This window comes from Capra hircus, chromosome 29 (genome assembly GCF_001704415.2).
Source record: "Capra hircus breed San Clemente chromosome 29, ASM170441v1, whole genome shotgun sequence".
In the NCBI taxonomy this organism is placed as follows: domain Eukaryota; kingdom Metazoa; phylum Chordata; class Mammalia; order Artiodactyla; family Bovidae; genus Capra; species Capra hircus.
The window spans coordinates 45,136,450-45,154,843 of NC_030836.1; the positions used below are offsets into that span (position 1 = coordinate 45,136,450).

At 46.9% G+C, this 18,394-nt stretch overlaps 1 protein-coding gene across 2 annotated transcripts in view; it reads right to left on the bottom strand.

Moving 5' to 3' along the window:
• The window catches only part of SPTBN2 (spectrin beta, non-erythrocytic 2), a 40,974-nt gene extending 36,962 nt beyond the window's left edge, over positions 1–4,012 (bottom strand). Inside the window, exon 1 of one of the 2 annotated variants that reach the window (XM_018043084.1) lies at positions 3,748–4,012. The gene's annotated coding sequence lies outside the window, so the exon portion shown is untranslated. Of the gene's footprint in view, positions 1–3,081; positions 3,102–3,747 lie in introns of those variants that run through there. The other variant, XM_018043086.1, reaches the window with a different exon arrangement.

Sequence of the window (18,394 nt, forward strand, 5' to 3'; positions counted from 1 at the left end):
CCTGCCATTGTATAGATAAGGAACCAAGGCACTGGTGTCCTTAGGCCACAGGTCCCCATAGGGCCACCATGTTGGGACTCCAAGGAGTTTATCCCCATAGTGAGTCATGCTTTCTGGTGTCCTTAAGCACAGCAGTTCTGAAGGCCTCTGAGTTTTGGTTTCCAAGCATTTGGGCTCTGGAGCCCCCTGGCCTTTTGGACAATATGCTGTGTTCCCTGCTACCATCTTTGGAGTCCTGTAGCTTTCTGTTGCTTTAGATAGATCCCACCCTGGTTTCTTTCCTCTGATTCATCATTCCTTGCTTGTGATCTGGGTCTCCGTACTTATTTCCTTAGTCAGCTTGGACCCCTAGCCTCATGCTCACCTACATCTCTCTCTTTGCCAGAGAATCATCTACCTGATTGTTCTCCATGGATTCCTGGACTCTGGCAAGAGGACAGTACAGCAGCTAATCCAGATTACAGCTTCACCACCGCCTTATTCTTAGCCGCTGACCTGGAGGCCAGACCTGAGTAGCTTACATCGTTCATGCTACGAGAAAGCCAACTCTCGCCAGCTGCAAGCTTGGGGTCCTGCTAGGTTCTACGCCCAAGCACTGCTGATGTGGACTCCGCTCAGCCTAGCGCCCATCCTCCAGGGCAGCTGCCCCCCTCCCCTTTCCTCCATTTTGCTGGCATGTAAAGCTAGAAATCCAGTCCCTCCAGCTAGAGTCTGTCTTGTACCCTAATTCCTTCTCTCGCCACATCCTCCTCCTGATTAATTCTCTCCCTCCCTCAGAGACAGTTGATCATGCCCTCCTCTGTGCTCCCACAGCACTTCAGGACGCTGCTATTATTACGCTTATCACATTGTATTACAGTTAGTTGTTTATGTGTCTCTCTGCCTGCTCCCCTTTTAACCCATTGAGGACAAGGGTTAGGTCTTATTCACGTTTGTATTTTCCTAGTATGATAGCTATCCAATAAAGAGATATTGAATGAATGGGCTAGCCTTCCTCCCCACTCTCATCAAATGCATATCTTTTTTTTAGGTCTAGAGAAAAAAACACAAGGAAAGAATGAAAATGGCATCAGAGAAGAGCCTCTGCTCCTCATCTCTAAAGTTCAGGATTATTCTCAAACTTGCATGAATAACAATTACTTGGAGGGCTGTTAAAACACAGACCAGTGGGCCCTGTTCCCCAGAGCTTCTGATGCAAGAGATCTGGGGGTGGGGCCTGGGAATTTGCATTTCTAAACTGTTCCCAGGTGACGCTAAATCTACTGGTCTGGAGACCACATTTTGAGGACCACTGCTGTCCAAAGATGAGGAGCAGTTAGAATTAGAAAAGCCACGAGAGCAGAGAAGACACAACGTTTTAGGGGTGAGTGTGACCTGAGGTTAGCTTCTAGGTCTGTTTAGGCTCTATCCCATGCTAAACTCAAATACAACTTCCCCTGAGAAACCCCAACACCCACAAAGAGCCGGAAGCCTCAGGCAAGGAGAGAGGAAAATGAAGATGGAGGGGGTTTGAGATCTAATAAGACAAATAGAGCTGATGGCTGGACACAGGCGAATCAGAGGCCGGGAAGGAGGGCGGTTTGGCTGGAGACGGGGCTGGGAGGCGGAGTTGAACCAATGACAGCAGGATGGATAACAGATGAGAAGGAGTGGGGACTTTGGCAAAGTAAAAATCTTTTGGGACTCAAAGTATGAATGGACGAGCAAAAGAAAGGAGAAAGAAATCACAAACTCAGGGCTGCTAGGATAGCAAAAGGAAGATGCACTCAGGGAGACAAGACAAGCAAGAGACAAAACCCCAGCCTATTCCCTCAAGGCTGTGTTCTTGACAAAGCACCGGAACTCTCCTCCAAGGAATTTAGGAATTGCGCTGGAGAGTGGGACTGGATTTTTGCTTCATCTTGTCCTTTAGAATCCTCCACTCAGGGCAGAATTATTCAGACTGCTTTTCACTCCTTGCTACGCCCCTCCCCCAAGTCTGTAACCCATGGGTTACATCAGTTTCTCTAAGCAACAAACGTAAGATCCCTATTAGCTTTTTCCTCCTACTCCTTTGCTCTTCTGAATATGCCAAGAGGTTGCCCCGCACAAGCTGAGACACAGATTTGGGACTCACTCTGACCCCTTCACCCTCAAGGAAAACTGGTTTGTAGACGCCCTGCAGGTGCCTGAACCGACTAGCGCTGGAATTGTAGCTACCCTCGGAGGGGAGGAGGGCCGCTGAGAAACAACCCATGGAGACAGCATGTAGCAGGTTAGGACCGGGGCATGCCTACAGCTCAGACAAGCATGCAATGCCACGGGGTTAATGGGCTGAAGTCGTTCCGAGACAGAAGGGATGGCAAAGGCCCGATTGTGGCGCTGGCGTTGGAACACCCCAGAAGGAGGCCTCGCCCGCTAGCTCTGCGCCCGCGGACTCCAAGCCGGCCGCACACATCTCGGCCACAGGGACACCTTTCGCTGCCTCTTCCCCGCCACCCGCAGGGGTTTCATTCTCCCTTCTTCCTCTGGCAGCGTTCCGCTCGCCACGGCCAACCGTGTCCCCTTCTCTCACACACTGTGCCGGAGCATAAAGGACAGCGTGGATCCAGCTACCAAAGAGGCGAGGGGAAGCCCACCCGGCTCCCCAGGGAGCCCCCAGCCGGCTCGCGAGAGCGAGTCGGGCGCTCGCAGCCTCGGGGCAGGGACCGCCGAGCGCGCCCGCAGCGCCTGGACCGGCGCCGGCCGGCCCGCCTCCGCGACGCGAACAGCTGGCGCTGTCACACACGCGCAGAGCCGGGCGACCCGCTCCCCTAACGCGTTTGTCAGCCCCAACTCTTCCAGACTCTTCTCTGGGCTCCGGAAAGGCCCGCGTCCCGCAAGCCTAGATCCCCACCGGCCGCACACCGGTACCTGGCTGGCGCTTGACTCTCCATCCTGTCCCCGGGACCCAGAGGGTGCGAGCACCCGGGGCTGCATCCTCCCGTCCCTGCTCCCCCGACCCGTCCCGACCCCGACCCCGACCCCGCCGCCCGCGCGCGCCTGCACAAAGCGCACCGCCCAGCCGGCCGGGACAAAGCGCGCCCGGGCGCCGGCACCTACCTCGGTGCGGAGCGCTGGCCCGACAGGCGGGAGCGCGGCGGGCGGAGGCGCACCGGCAGTCGCCGCGCCCGCAGCCCGGCCGCGTGGGGCGGTTGCGGGCGGCGGCCGGGCGCACGGCAGGCGGCGGGCGGGCGCTGTCACGGGGCGCGAGCCGCACGGGGGGCGCGCGGGGCCGGCGGCGGTGGGGCGCGTGGAGGTGCGCGGGCGCGAGCGGCGGGACTGCGGCGCCGCGGAAGGAGGACAATAGCCTCCCCCTGCCGCAGGCCGCCGGCTCCCGCGGGAGGCCGGGGACCATCTGGAGCCGGCGGCCCCGCGGGGCTTGGGGCGGGGCACGAGTCACCCCCTCCCCGCCCGGCGCCATGGCAACCACGGCCCCTCTCGGGTCTCTGCCCAGCTCCCCGGCCCGGGGTCGCTGACCTTCCCCGGGGCGAACGCGGCGTCGGCTCCTCCGCTGGCTCCCGACCCCCCACCGCCTACCCCGTGAGTGCCCCCAGAGCCCCGCCTTCCGTTCCTCGCCGGCCCTGGTCACCCTCTGGCCGTCTGGGTACCCCCCCACCGCTTGCGGGGCTGTCTCCGCTGTTTGAGTACCCCACCTTTGTCCCTGCTCCGCTTTTCGCACAACATCTACATCCCCGAACATGCGACCTTTCCTTTAGCGACACTCACCGCCCAGAAGGTTTCCCAATATTCAGCCTCTTTTCCGTCCCGATTTTTTCCTCTTTGGGCGCCTCCGGTCAGTCCATCTCCCTTTAAGCATTTCTTTCATCCATCCCTTCCCTCTCTGGTCCTCCTTCGGTCAGGGAGGCCGGCTCTCTTTCCCAAAGCATCTCCATGGTACCATGTGGTGGAGATTCGTCTCCTCGCAGATCAGATTCTCAGAACAGTCATCACTGCAGCTCCTCTCAGCTCCTTCTCAGCTCCTCTCATTTATCAACCAGAATTCCGGCCTACTCACTGTCTTAAAAGGGAATGGGGGTGGGGACGGACATGTCTAGGCCTGGCACAGCTGGGTTTCTCCTTGGTTTAGTAGCATCGGAGTGGTCTAATGGTCTGAGGTCATTAACCAAGGTAAACTGCTATCTCCTTAAGAGAGAAAAGAATTATACCCAAATAGTAATGCCAGGTAGGTGCTAAAAGTGATTCTCTCCCCAACCACCACCCCCTCCCCAGCTCTAAGAGGTAGGTACAGTTCTTTCTGACTTGAAATCTAAGCTCAGAGATAAACTAATAACAGTCAGTTGAACTTTGCGCAGAGCAGTCTGGATATAACTATTCAATTTTATTGCCCCTGAACATGTGGGCCTGTCTCTACCTGGGATATGCCTGAAAGGGCCAAATAAGGGCAATGTGAAGAATGGGCTTTGCGTGAATTATTGGTTTAAGGCTTTGTTTATTTATGGGTAATGGTATTTTAGGATTTTGCTCCTTTAGGTAAAGGTATACACAATGAAACAAATGTGTAAGTAATTGAAGTACTTTCCAGATAAGATTTTGGTAAAGTGAAATCGTTTGTGTTAAACCCACTTGAAAACAATATCAAGGTTTAAAAAAAAAGTCCTGCTACTAATCCAAACTAGTTGTGTCTTCTCGCCTCCTTGGCCTCAGTCTTCCTAGACTATCAAATGGGTTGGGAGAGGGCTTGGTGTGTGAGTTGCACTAAAAAAAGAGCTTGAAGTTCTCTCCCAGCTCTGATAGTCAGATCCCGTCAGTAAACTGGAATCATTATTCTACCACCAAGCCTTCTGGGGTATACTTCACCATTAGCTGTAATTTCAGGCTTTTATTATTATTATTTTTAATTTGACTGTGTCGGTCTTAGCTGTGGCTAAGTCATGTTCGACTCTTTGCGACCCCACAGACTGTACAGTCCATGGAGTTCTCCAGGCCAGAAGAAGACTGGAGTGGGTAGCCTTCCCTTCTCCAGGGGATCTTCTCAACCCAGGGATCGAAGCCAGGTCTCCCGCATTGCAGGCAGATTCTTTACCAGCTGAGCCACGAGCGGAAGCCCAAGAATACTGGAGTGGGTAGCCTATCCCTTCTCCAGCCAGTCTTCCCCACCCAGGAATCGAACCAATAAGCAAGACAGTAGTATCTTGTATATAGTGATTTGGGTTTCCCAGGTAGTGCTAGGGGTAAAGAACTTGCCTGCTAATGTAGGCGACAGAATGAGATGCGGGCTTGATCCCTGGGTCGGGACAATCTCCTGGAGAAGGAAATGGCAATCAATAACTCCAGTATTCTTGCCTGGAGAATCCCATGGACAGAGAAGCAGGGAGGGTTACAGACCATACAGTCACAGAGACTCAGAAATGAATGAAGCGACTTAGCACGCACTCGTATAGTGATTTCCCCTTTTCAACATTTCATCATTCTTTTAAAAGCCTTATAAGTGAACATTCTGATTCTCATTTTATTGATGAGCAAACTGATGTTTAGACACCTAAGTGAATGCCAAGCACATAGAGTCAGTTCATGATAGAGACACCAAATCTTCTGATTCCATGTATGTCCTTTCCCTTCTGCTAGAGCAGGAATATAGAAGAGTGATTTAAAAGCATCAGTTTGAGGAGACTTCCCTGGTGGTCCAGTGGTTAAGATTTCACTTTCCAATCCAGAGGATACAGGTTTGATCCCTGGTCGGGCAGCTAAGATCCCACAGGCTTGGGGCCAAAAAAACCAAACCAAAACATGAAACAGAAGCAGTGCTATAACAAGTTCAATAAAGACTTTCTTTTTTTTTTAAGTTTTGGATTAACAGATACAAAATATTATATGTAGAATGGATAAACAACAAGGTCCTACTATATAACACAGAGAACTATATTTAATATCCTGTAATAAACCGTAATGGAAAGGAAAATGAGAAAGAATATATATGTATAACTGAATCACTTTTCTGTGCATCAGAACTCAACACAACATTGAAAATCAACTATAGGTCAATAAAATAGATATGTATTTTTAAAAAGCATCAGTTTTGGAGTCAGACTTCTGGGGTTAAAATCTACTTTGGCCACCTCTACCTTGAGCAAACTCCTTAACCTCCCCAGAATTCAGCTTTCTATCTTAAAATATATCATAATGTGGGGATCAAATGAGTTCTTGCAGATGAAGTACTAGAACAGTGCTCCGTGCATAGTAAGCACTCGGTGCCAGCTATTATTTTACTATATTGTCATTTTTACCATACTGTTTCCCAGTTTGGGAGGAAGCATGTTCAATAAAGAGAACACTGAGATCGCTGGTCTCAGCTCTGTTACTGAGTTGCTTTGGAAACTTGCTATTTTGCTCTGCAGTGCGTCAGTACAGTCAATGATGAAGAAAATGCCTGCTTCCTTTTTACATGAGTGGTGAAAATGAATGGAATGATGTCTACCATATACGCTGAGCTTCTTGGAGAATCCAGATTTGCGACTTAATGTTACCAAGATTCCTGAAAGGTCTTGGTATGACTTCCTGCCACCAAACTTACAGACATGACTGAAGTCTCAGCTTTCGTTTCTATGCCATCGAAAACAGCCCTCCTCTGTCTGAGACTGATTCTTCTGGCACCTGCCCTAAGTCCCATTCCCTCCCGCACGCAGCCCCATGACTCTCATTCCTTCTGGTGAGTTCCCTCTCTTCTGGCTCCTTCCCATCAACATTTAAACATGTTCAAGTATCTGCCAGCTTAAAAAAACAAATGAGAAATCTGGATCCTCCTCCATGTCTTGCCCTTAATCTTTACAATGACAGTCTTCTTGACTCATCCGAACTCATTGGCTCCACTTCTTTGCCTCCTTTTCAATCAAACATTCATTCAAAACCAACCTGGTTTATATGCCAGGCACCGTGCTGGGATCTGGAGATCTAATAAAGAGTAGAATGAACACTATCTCGGTCCTCTTGGAGCTTACAGGCTGGCGGGGTTGACAGACATTAATAAAATAACCCTCAGATATATAATCACAAAGAACTGTAGAATGAATGAAAAGTTCAGGATGCTCTGTGAGAATTTAAAGAGTCATAGCCTGGTCAGGGAGTTGGGGGCGGTGGGGGTTCAAGGGAGATGTCTCGCAAATAATTTGAGCTGAAATCTGAAATATGAGAAACGTTAACCAGGCAGAGAATGGGGAATAATATTAGCAGTTACCTATGTTAATTGGGGACTATATTTCTATATTCATTCATTTGGCCATGCCAAAGTGGTTTGCTTGTGGGATCTTAGTTCCCTGACCAGGTATCAAACCTGGGGCTCCGATAGTGAAAGGGTAGAGTCCTAACCACTGGACCTCCAGGGAGTTCCCTGTTTGTATTCTTTATGCATAACATTTCATTTAATTCTGTAACAAATCTGGAGGTATGTATTAACCCCAGTTTACAAAAGTGGAAATGGAAGCATTGAGAGATCCAGTGCCTTGCCCAAGGTCTTGACTACAGTGACACAGAGTGTGTGGACAGCAAGCCTGATGCTGCAGGTTGCCTGGTGCCCGTGAGAAATAGAAGTCCAGTGGAGGGAAAACAGAGGAAACGTGTGGTGCATTGTGACTGGGAGAGAGGCAACGGTTAGGCCACACAGGGCTTATGAGGTCATTAAAAGAATTTTGATTTAGAATCCTGGCAGCTATTGAAGGATTTGAAACAAGGAAGTGAAGTGATCAACTTTGTATTTTTAACAGATTACTCCAGCAGACTTTTCTGGTGATCCAGTAGCCAAGACTCTGCACTCCCAGTGCGGGGGGCCCGGGTTCAGTCCCTGGTCCGGGAACTAGATCCCACATGCCCCATTAAAGATCAAATATCCCGAGTGCTCCAACTAAAACATGGCAGCTTTAAATTATTTTTTTTTTAAAGATTATTCCAGCTGCTGTGTGGGGAACACATTGGCTGGGGTATTCAATTTGATGTGAAAACCAGTTAGAAGCCTACCCTCATGGTTCAGTTGAGAGAGAAGATGGTAGCCTGAACTGGGCAATGGAGACAGAGGAACACACAGGGATAAAGGACTGACAAGATTTGGTGATGGGTTAGATCTAGGTGCGGTGGTGAGGAAAAAGGGTTTGCTATGGATGGACTGTGCAACTGGAGGAAGGGAAGGAGGTACCATTTGCTGAGATGAGGTTTGGGTGAAGAGAGTGCTGTTCTTGGAGATATTGAGTCATCAATTGTATCTGGGTGTGGAGCTCAAAGAGAAGGTCTAGACTGAAGACGTGCATTTGGAAGAAATTAGTGTAGGGACAGACAATAAGTGCAGGGGATAGATAAGCATTGGTGCAACTGATTTAATCTAATATAAACATAACTTCTGCTCCTCTAAAGCTGCTTTCAACCGGGCTGTCAATAATCCTAGTGTTAAATACAGTGTCAACTTCCAGTTGCTATCTTACTATTTCTCTTGGCAGCACTGGACTCTAATTGCACCTGCTTCTTGAAATGTTCTTCCTTTGGTTTAGGGTTGCCACCCTTTCCTGCTTTTCCTTCAACCCTTGTGGTCCTCCTTTGTTTCTTTTGTGAGTTCCTTTCTGTTTGTCAGGTAATTTTGTTGTTATTGTTGGTGATGGTGTTTTGTTCTGGGCCCTTTCCTCATTCTTCCTGGGCCATTTTATCTACCACGCTGCAGCTAGCATGGTCTTTTTATTTTCTCCCCTTATTTATTTATTTTTGGCTCTGCTGAGTCTTCTTGGCTGCCCACGTGCTTTTCTCTAGTTGCAGAGAACAGGGGCTACTTTCTAGCTGTGATGTGCAAGCTTCTCATTGCAGTGGCTTCTCTTGCTGCTGAGCATGGGCTCTGGGGCCCAAGGGCTTCAGTAGTTGCAGCTCCCAGGCTCTAGGGTACAGGCTTAATAGTTATGGTGTGGCGGTTTAGTTGCTCTGTGGCATGTGGGATCTTCCTGCACCAGGGATAGAACTCACGTCTCCTGCGTTGGCAGGCATATTCTTCACCACTGAGGTACCAGGGAAATCCCCTAGAGTGTTTTTTTTTTTTTTTTTTTTAACACAACAATCTGACAGATCACTTTGCTGAAAACCCTTCAATGGCTGCCCAACATCTTTGGGATAAAGCCTAAAGATCCTGCTGTTCTTCCCACACAAAGCCTTCCATGGGTTCCAAATCTGGGGCAGGGACCTTCTGGCATCTTTGGACTGTCTCTGATGTACTGGACTGTCACTGCCCACAGCTTATGGTGGCATGCGGGATCTTAGTTCTCTGACCAGGGATTGAACCCACACCTTCTCTAGTGGAAGCATGAAGTCCAGTTCATAGTTGTATCCCCAGCAGAGCAGACATGTAGATATCTGTGCAATAAATTAGTGAATAACAGAACAGACCTTGAGGGAGAAGGTGATTCCTTGTTGTAAACAGAAGCAACTAAGATGTTTTCATACCAAACAATGTGTTTTTAATTTCTTTTACCCCTGATCTATCTCCCATCACTTAAGCAACAGCAGGTGCTTTCTGGATACTGTCCTCTGCAGAAGAATGATACAGAAGATGAAAGTCTTGGTTTTTGACTCTTAATTAGATCTTTTCAAATCTGTTGCAGAGAAGATGTTTTTGAAAGCTGCAGTCTTTTAAAAACATTGTGAGAGCCAGATTCTTGACAGGGATTTCTTTTTTCTTTTTTTTTTTTTTAGTTTTTTTTCCTTCCCCTTAAATCTCAAGAGACAGAACCCAATGAACCTAAAGTTTGGAGTTTATGCCATCAACTGTCTAGTTGGAAAGCACACGTGAATTTTCCTTCCACACAGAAGATATAATCCTTTTTGAGATTGGAGCAAAATTGAAACAGATTGGGAAAGGAGAGCAAGAGAGTTCAGATGCAACTGTGGGACTTCGTTTTCTGTTCCCACTACCAAACAACAGGGGATGGAAGAGGCTCATAATCCACTTCATTACTGGAACTCTGAGAAGACACAGCCTCTCAAAGCACCCTGTGCTGGGGCTTCCCTGGTGGCTCAGTGGTCAAGAATCTACCTGCCAATGCAAGAGACGTGGGCTTGATCCCTGATTGGGGAAGATCCCACAGGCCTTGGGGCAACTAAGCCCGATTGCTGCAACAGTTGAGCCTGTGCTCTAGAGCCTAGGAGCCGCAACTCATTGAGCCCACCTGCTGCAATTACTGAAGCCCTTGCACCCTAGAGCCCGTACTCTGCAACAAGAGAAGCCACTGCAATGAGAAGCCCAAGCATCGCAACTTGAGAGTGGCTCCCGCTCGGTGCAACTAGAGAAAAGCCCTTCACAGCAACCAAGACCTAGCATGGCCAAGAATAAATAAAATCGAAGCCCCCTGTGCTAACAAGAGCAATTGCCACAGCAGAAGTGGCACCGTCACCTGGGTAGGCAAAGTAGGCCTGACTAAACATCTCCTCACCACCCCCAGCCTTCTCATCCCCTAAGCCCAACTCTTCCTGACTCCTTGACCTTTGGAGGGAATCGGGAAAGTTCCTTGGTGCCCAGTCCCTGAGAGGAGTGTGGGAGCGAGCTGAGAACTGGGTGCCTTTGGGGACTGCTGTAGGATGGGAGGTGGGGTGGTGAGAACCCCACGGTAGAGGCTGAGGAATCTGTGACCCAAGTCAGGGACCCACTGGGAGCTCAGTGTACCAGGAAGAGCTGAAGTGAGCTTCCTATGAAGCAATCACTGCTGTCTGTTTATACCAAGACCACAGCTTCCACCCGCCAGAGAACGGCGACTGCCGTAGCTGCAATGCCCAATGGCTAAAGCCAAGTTGGCAGTTAGGCAAGAGAGACAGAAGATGACACTTGACCTTCAAGCCCCTTCCCTGGTAACTGAATAATACATAAACTTCAACACAGAACACCATGAGAAGAAGACTGACAGGAGAGTCCTAGGAGATGGAGTTTAAAACTTGAAATGACTGTGTTGTCTTGAATTGGCACGGTTTATTATTTACCTGCCATTAGTAGAAATGGAGGCCGAAGAGCCAGGTTGAGAAATAAAGAAAATTATGTCTTTCCTCACCTAAGTCTGTGACCTGAGGTTGTAAACAAGCCTGTTGTACAAGGAAAGGTCAGAAAGGTGGGCTTGTGAGGGGAGCTCCAGCACCTTACAAGGAATGACCTGATTTCTTGAGACTGAATTGGAGGCCAACTCAGAGTTGTAACACCAACTCAGACATAATTTGCAAAGATCATGTAGTTGAAACCAAAGGTCTGCCGAAGAGTCAAGATAAAGTCAAATAGGGCATCTGATGGCTGTGGGTAGAGGAGGGGTGTGGAGGAGGGAGGAGCCCTACCTGGAGCTCCCTTCTACAGTGTGGAAAAGTCTGGGGTTCTAGGAGCCTCATAGGATGTGCTCTGAGCTGAGCAATGCCCTAAGTGCATGGTGTTGCTGACTAAACTGGAGAAACTGGAACTGATTTGAGGACATAGAAGTATTACATCCATTTATCTTTGTCCAGTTTGGATTCAAAACAGTACTTATTTATGGACCATCCGTCCTAAACTATTTTTAACTTGCAAACCTAAGCACCATTAAAAACTGGGCCTAAAAACACATTTGAATGATTCCAGCTCACCTAGGAACAGGCTGGGATCAACCATGATTCTCAATATTTTTTATCTTACCTGTCAATATGCATGGTGCGTGAGTGCCCAGTCATGTCTAACTCTTTGCAATCCCACGAACTGTAGCCTGCCAGGCTCCTCTGTCCATGGGATCTTCCAGGCAAGAATACTGGAGTAGGGATTTCTTCCAGGGAATCTTCCTCCTCCAGGGAATCTTCCTGACCCAGGGATCGAACTCCTGTGTTTCCTGCACTGCCAGGCAGATTCTTCATCACTGAGCCACCTGGGAAACACTTACTTGTCAATAATGAACTACCCTTTTCTTCTAATAAGCTTATGCCACAAACCCCTGGGAATATGCCGTGAAAAAAATGTCTGATGTTACCTGTATACCTGAAATAAAATTTGCAGCATCTGCTTAGTGCTAATAACTGAAGGGATACCTTTGGGGCTCCTTGATCAAATTGCACTGGAAAATGTGAGTTGTGTGGGGAAAACTGACAGTGCCAGAACTCAAAAAGGGTAGATTCTGCATCCATCTTTGAAGTTATAGATCTCAGGTCAGTTTTCTATATTGTAGCCTGAATTGCCTGGGCTGTGACACATAGCTAGGAGCTAGTCATTTCAATTATTATTGGCAATCTGAGACTTTCTGGTGATTAGGACACAAGGTCCTGGAGTCTTGTGACCTTGTTGAAATTCTAGGCCATCACTTTCTAATTGTGTGACCTTGGACAAGTTATTTAATTTCTCTAAGCCTAGATTCCCCTGAAAATAGGAGATACCTTCAAGTGAAGTTGCAGTGAGAAATTAAACAATGCAAGTCAGGTTTGTGACAGCTGGTGCCGGACAAGGACTTAATAAATGTTAGCTATTGCTGCGATCATTATTTTACTTGTTTTCTACGTAGGCAAAACTTGCCTTAAGTAAAACATAATGTATGAAAATCTAGATTTGCAAAAAAGGTTAAATGGGGGTTGTTTGCATTACAAAAGGATTCTTCAGTTAATGAAAGAACTGATAACGGGATTTCTTTCAGGCAGTCCATTTCCCAGTATGTTTATCTTTTTAACTTTTAAAAATAATTTTTATTTATTTTTATTGGAAAATCATCGCTTTACAATGTTTTGTTAGTTTCTGCTGTACAACAAAGTGAATCAGCTATACGTGCACACATATCTTTTCCCTCTTGAGCCTCCCTCCCACCCCTCCTCACACCATTCACTAGGTCATTGCAGAGCACTGAGCTGAGTCCCCTGTGCTATACAGCAGGTACCCACTAACGATCCATTTTACACATGGTAGTGTGTATATGTCAGTCCAGCCCTCTCAGTTCCTCCCCCGATCCTGTCCCAGTATGTTTAAAATGATTGGATTCACACAAAGCAGGATTTATACATTTGAGGAACATAGTATACAAGGCAAAGGACATCTGTAATATACAATCACTCAGGACAGGTCTGAACCACTATGTCAAGTTAACAGTAACAGTCATGGGTATTTCCCTCTACCCTTTATAAAAGGATTAGATGAATTCTCAGTGATTTCAAAGGGCAAAACTGGGAACAATGGGTCGAAGACACAGCAGGGCAGGTTTCAGTTCAATATATAGGAAAACTCTACCAAACCACTGCTGTCCAAAACCCGAATGGACTGTCTCTGAGGTGGCATATTTCCAACAATTCATGTAAATTCATCTGTTCAAGTAAATTCAACATTTCAAGTAAAAACTAGATATTAACTTGTCAGGACAGTTGGAATGACTATTGCATGATATTAGGGAGGTGTTTCCTAATCCTAAACACTCAAAATAAGCAACTATTAATAGATCGACTCTGCCTTGAATACCAGGAATAGGTTGAGGAAGGAGGTAGAGAGAGGCTGTTTGGGAGGAGGGGTGGAGATAAAGGAAATGAGCTGGAAAAAATATTGTTCCTCTGGTTTGGAAGTACTAGATTAAATGACTTCTAAGATTTCTTCTAATTTAAAGATTTTGAAACTCTCAAATTGTTTCACTGCTGTTTACTGTTCAGTCACTCAGTCATGTCTGATTCTCTGTGGCCCTATGGACTGTAACCTGCCAGGCTTCTTTGTCCACGGAATTTTCTAGTCAAGAATACTGGAGTAGGTTGCCATTTCCTACTCCAGGGGATCTTCCTGACCCAGGGATCGAACCCAGGTCTCTTGTGTTTCCTGCACTGGCAGGTGGATTCTGTACCACTGGTGCCACTTGGGAAGCCCCCAAATTGTCTCACAGATGCTATTTTAACCATATTCCTGGGAGAATTTTCCTATTTTGGTCGTGGAAAACTAGAACATAACACCTAAAGTAAGTGGTAAAATGGGAAAAGAATTAAGATATCCTGATCTTTTTGATTTTTGATCCCCCAGCCTCTTCTCAGTTATGAGAATGAGAGTTGGGTAAACAGAAGATAAAAGTGGTCTTAAAGCTAGAAAGGGTGAAAATCAAGTCAACTTGGAGCTGAGTGAAAAATAAGCTCAATCAAGTTTCCATATTACTAGCTTTAAAGGTATAGCACCATTCCTGGAAAAATAATCAGCCTTCTTAAGTGAACAATGCAAAGAAATAGAGGAAAACAATAGAATGGTAAAGACTAGAGATTTCCTCAAGAAAACTGGAGATACCAAGAGAATATCTGATGCAAAAATATGCACAACAAAGGCCAGAAATGGCAAGCACCTAACAGAAGCCGAAGAGATTAAGAAGGAGTGGCAAGAATACACAGAAGAACTGTACAAAACAGTCTTAATGACCTGGATAAACATGTTGGTGTAATCACTCACCTAGAGCCAGACATCCTGGACTGTGAAGTCAAGAGGGCCTTAGGCATTGTTGTTGTTCAGTCACTAAGTTGTGTCCAGCTCTTTGTGATCCTCATAGAACTGTGGCCCGCCAGGCTCCTCCATCCATGGGATTTCCCAGGCAAGAATACTGGAGTGGGTTGCCACTTCCTTCTCCAGGATATCTTCCTGACCCAGGGATTGAACCCATGTCTCTTGCATTGGCAGGCGAATGCTTTACCAACTGAGCCACCTAGGAACAAAACTAGTAGAGGTGATATAATTCCAGCTTAGCTATTTCAAATCCTAAAAGATTATGATGTTAAAGTGCTGCATTCAATAAGTCAATAAATTTGCAAAACTTTGTGGTCACAAGACTGGAAAAGGTCAGTTTTCATTCCAATACCAAAGAAAGGCAACGGCAAAAAATGTTCAAACTACTGGATAATTGCACTCATTTCACATGCTAGCAAGTTAATGCTCAAAATCCTGCAAGCTAGGCTTCAGCAGTATGTGAACTGAGTGTGTCCAGATGTACAAGCTGAGTTTAGAAAAGGCAGAGGAACCAGAGATCAAATTGCCAACATCTGTTGGATCATAGAAAAAGCAAGAGAATTTCAGAAAAGCATCTACTTTTATTTCATTGACTATGCTAAAGCCTTTGACTGTGTGGATCACAACAAACAGTGAAAAATTCTTGAAGAGATGGGAATACCAGACCATCTTACCTGCCTCTTGAGAAATCTGTATGCAGGTCAAGAAGCAATAGGTAGAACCAGACATGAAACAATGGACTGGTTCAAAATCAGGAAAGGAGTACGTCAAGGCTGTATATTGTCACCCTGTTTATTTAACTTATATACAGAGAACATCATGTGGAATGCTGGGCTAGATGAAGCACAAGCTGGAACCAAGATTGCCAGGAGAAATAGCAATAACCTTGGGTATGCAGATGATACCACCCTTATGGCAGAAAGTGAAGAGAAACTAAAGAGCCTCTTGATCAAGGTGAATGAGGAGAGTGAAAAAGCTGGCTGAAAACTCAACATTCAAAAAACTAAGATCGTGGCATCTGGTCCCATCACTTTGTGGCAACATATGGGGAAAAAATGGAAACAGCAACAGACTTTATTTTCTCGGGCTCCAAACTCACTGCAGATGGGGATTGCAGCCATGAAATTAAAAGACACTTGCTCCTTGGAAGGAAAGCTATGACCCACCTAGCTGCTAAGTCGCTTCAGTAGTATCCGACTCTGTGCGACCCCACAGACAGCAGCCACCAGGCTCCCCTGTCCCTGGGATTCTCCAGGCAAGAACACTGGAGTGGGTTGCCATTGCCTTCTCCAATGACCAACCTAGATAGCATATTAAAAAGCAGAGATGTCACTTGCTGACAAAGGGCCATACAGTCAAAGCCGTAGTTTTTGCAGTAGTCATGTACAGATGTGCAGTCCATGGGGTTGCAGAGTTGAACATGACTGAGCGACTGAACAACAATTGTAATCATACAACTAAACCAAGACTGAACATATGGAATCAGTGTCCTCTTTTAATGAAGAGCCTAGAAGAAGAATCTTTGACCTGGTCAACCTACACGTCTTTCAAATAAAGCTGATCATCTGGCCTTTGAACCAATAAGTTTACTTTGGCCATACATGACCAGATCACATGGCTGTTTCCATTCCGAAGTCTTCTGTTATACAAAGACTACTTCCCTTGCAGTGGACACCAGCTGGCAGGACAAAGCAGCCTTGCCTAGAGAGAAAGTAAAAAGCCAGTTACTAGAGGAGAACTACTTTGTGACATAGATTTCATTGGTTACCTAGGAAGTGGAGAAACTGGACACTAACAGGAAAGGAATGCTACCTCCTGGGCTGGCCACAGAACCTGCTACTAGTAGATGAGAAAACAGTGCAAAGGGTGATTGTCAGCCAGGAAAAGCAGGAAGCTACCTAGTATCACAGTCAGTCATTCTAAGAAGGAGAGGAAGAAAACATAAGGGTGGGGGTGAAGAAATACTCTAGTTATACAAACACTGATACTGTCTTGGGGGGAGAATCTTTCCTTTGCTGTAGTCCAAGAATTGGCACAAAAGGCAGCATGCCTATGGCCTCCAGTGCCCTCCATAACCTAACCTGCCTCTGCAAGAACATCCCTGTGTGACCCCTGAGAGGGAAGCAGAGGGAGGTGAGTCGTGAAGCTGCCCCAGATTCTGTGCTCCGGGTGGAGAAGGCCTCAAGAAGGTGAAGGGATGAGCTAATCTGAGCTTCCTGGCCCCATTTCCAAGGAAGTGATTAGTGGAGAGGCACCTGGGACCTGCTCCATTTCAGGAAACCCGGTTATGGGAACTGGTGGGGCACAGACTTGACTCAGGACCCGAGAGAAGCAGTTAACCCTTCTCTATTGCCTGCATGAGAAATAGGCTTTCTTAACTGTTTCCCTGGGGGAAAGAAACTGCTCAAGGGGGTTTAGTTTTGCAACAGCCTGAGAAGGAGGACCTCAGGGACATTTTGCACTTAAGCGCCCAGGGTCATTCCTTTAGGGGAGCCTGGGAACAAGGTGGTTGCTGTTCAGCCCATAAGTCATATCTTATTCTTTGCAACCCCATGGACTTCAGCACGTGAGCATTCCCCATCCTTTGCTATCTCCTGGAGTTTGCTCAGACTCATGCCCATTGAATTGGTGATGCTATCTAAGAGGGTGGGAACAAGTTAGTTCCTAAGTATCCAGGAATGATATACCCAGAGAGGGCACACTCAAAAGGGAAAGGCAGCGCCACAGTTCCTGAAATATCACTGTCCACCTGGTAGCATTTCCTTGGGTGTTCTGGCTCTACTCAAATCCTTGGGTTTGGGTCAGAATCAATCCAGGGCTCTTCAGATGGGGTCTCTTTGGCCAGACTGGGGATTTCTTCTCAGAATAAACAGCATGTGTAAAGTGGGCATGCAACAGTGATCCAAATCCTGAGGTAAGTAGATGAATGCACGCAGTCAATATGCCACTAAGTCTAAGGACTGGTTGTTGCTGGATCATAAAGAAGACTGAGTGCTGAAGAATCGATGCTTTCAAATTGTAGTGCTGACGAAGACTCTTAAGAGTCCCTTGAACTGCAAGGAGATCCAATCAGTCAATCATAAAAGAAGTCAATCCTGAATATTCATTAAAAGGACTGATGCTGAAGCTGAAGCTCCAATACATTGGTCATCTGATTCAAAGAGCTGACTCACTGGAAAAGACCCTGATGCTGGGAAAGATTGAAGGCAAAAGGAGAAGAGGGGTGGGCAAAAGATGAGATGGTTGGATGGCATCACCTACTCAATGGACATGAATTTGAGCAAACTCCAGGAGATAGTGGAGGACAGAGGAGCCTGGTGTGCTGCAGGCCATGGGGTTGCAAAGAGTTGGACACAACTTAGCCACTTAAAGACAACAACGACTAAGGACTGGGGAGAACTGGCCCCCTGGAGACACTGCTCATAAGACTGAGCATGTTCACAGCAGCATCCAAAAGCTCCTTCATTGACCTGGTTGACTCAAATGAACTTAACCTCACATAGACAATTTCATTTCTTTGGGCTTCAATTTTTTCATCTATTGGGTATCACTGATAACCTCTACAATCCTTTCTGGCTCTAAAACTCCACTAGTTTGAGGATGAATTGAATTTTTGAATTGAAGTCGCTCAGTCATGTCTGACTCTTTGCGACGCCATGGGCTGTAGCCTATCAGGCCCCTCCGTCCATGGGATTCTCCAGGCAAGAGTACTGGAGTGGGTTGCCATTTCCTTCTCTAGTTTGAGGATGGGCTCTGAGTGAATACAGATTTAATAATGTGGAGTCAGTCCAATAGTATGTAAGGTTCTAGACCCCAAACAGAATGGGGGCACACACTGATGGGTGACATAAGGGTGGAAGCTGTGGCTTATTCAAGCCTTAGTTTGTAGGGAGCTGAATGTATCTGAGGTCGTTGTCTTAGCTTTTGCACAGAGGGGGTTGGCTTCTCCTG